This window comes from Meles meles, chromosome 12, assembly GCF_922984935.1.
Source record: "Meles meles chromosome 12, mMelMel3.1 paternal haplotype, whole genome shotgun sequence".
NCBI lineage: Eukaryota > Metazoa > Chordata > Mammalia > Carnivora > Mustelidae > Meles > Meles meles.
The window spans coordinates 65,172,516-65,173,608 of NC_060077.1; the positions used below are offsets into that span (position 1 = coordinate 65,172,516).

At 41.0% G+C, this 1,093-nt stretch overlaps 1 pseudogene; it reads right to left on the reverse strand.

The window, feature by feature from the left end:
- Positions 1-800: 800 nt before the first annotated feature.
- On the reverse strand, positions 801-876 carry LOC123954767 (annotated as a pseudogene).
- Between the last annotated feature and the right edge of the window lie 217 nt (positions 877-1,093).

Sequence of the window (1,093 nt, forward strand, 5' to 3'; positions counted from 1 at the left end):
TAGTCTGTAGGACTCATGCTCCTGGATTATGGTTCCAGTTACCTGTGTGTAGCAGGACAGCCTTGTTTGCACTTTCCCTAGAGGAGAGCATATTACAAGGGTGGGGGTGGGAGACATCCTCCCATATTATTCCGTAAAACAAATACTTAAATAGTCCTTTTTATATGCCAGGTAAAGTTCTAATTACTTGAATTATATTTATTCAGTGAAACTTTAATAAAACTGTGGAGTTTTTCTAATGTTGTCAGGTTTACTCACCTATTACATTCCTTGGAAATTCTTCCTCCCCTCTTGGGATACTTCAGTGTACTAATTTTCCCCTGGTTTTCCAAAACTAGGCTGCTGGTAAGAGAGGATAACACAGGTCATTTATATCAAATTTAGTGTTAATAATCATCAGAAAATAGTATCCCAAAGCATACTTTACTACTCAGGAAGGTTGAAAACTATCTCTTTGTTCCTAATTCTCATCTCTACAGTGGGGGACTTGGATGGTTTTTAACTGCTAACTGTAAATCCCAATCACTGGGGGTGCTTTTAAAATATCTCTACTTTTTGCCTGCTTTGGGGCTGGCCTTTGGGTATGTGTGCTTACCAAGCTCGATAGATTATCATCAAGTGGGCCTAGCGGTCTTCCACCTTGTAGCATGCTGCAGTCACCCGAGAAGCTTTCATAGCTACTGATCTTTCCAGCCACACCTCTGGAGATTTTTATTTCACTGGTCTGGGATATGATCTGGCCATCAGTATTCTTTAAATCTTCTCAGGTGATTCCACCATGCAGCTGCTGAACTCTGTGTTCATCCTTGCACAGGGGCCTTGCTAATCCTCTCTGTATTGTTCCAATTTTAGTATATGTGCTGCCGAAGCGAGCATCACCGAGCTCCACTCGAGGTAGTGCTCTGACTCCTGTTTGCAGATGGGTTTGGCTGGATGTGAAGATCTTTTTTCTTAACTTTGCTAAGAATCCATGATTTCACATTTATTCAACATGTTACCATGGAATATGGCATTTGGGTTATGGGAAAACCTGGTTATCCTAGATCATGTTCAGGTTGTTACTTCTGGGTCACAGTATTCAAACTTACCTAAA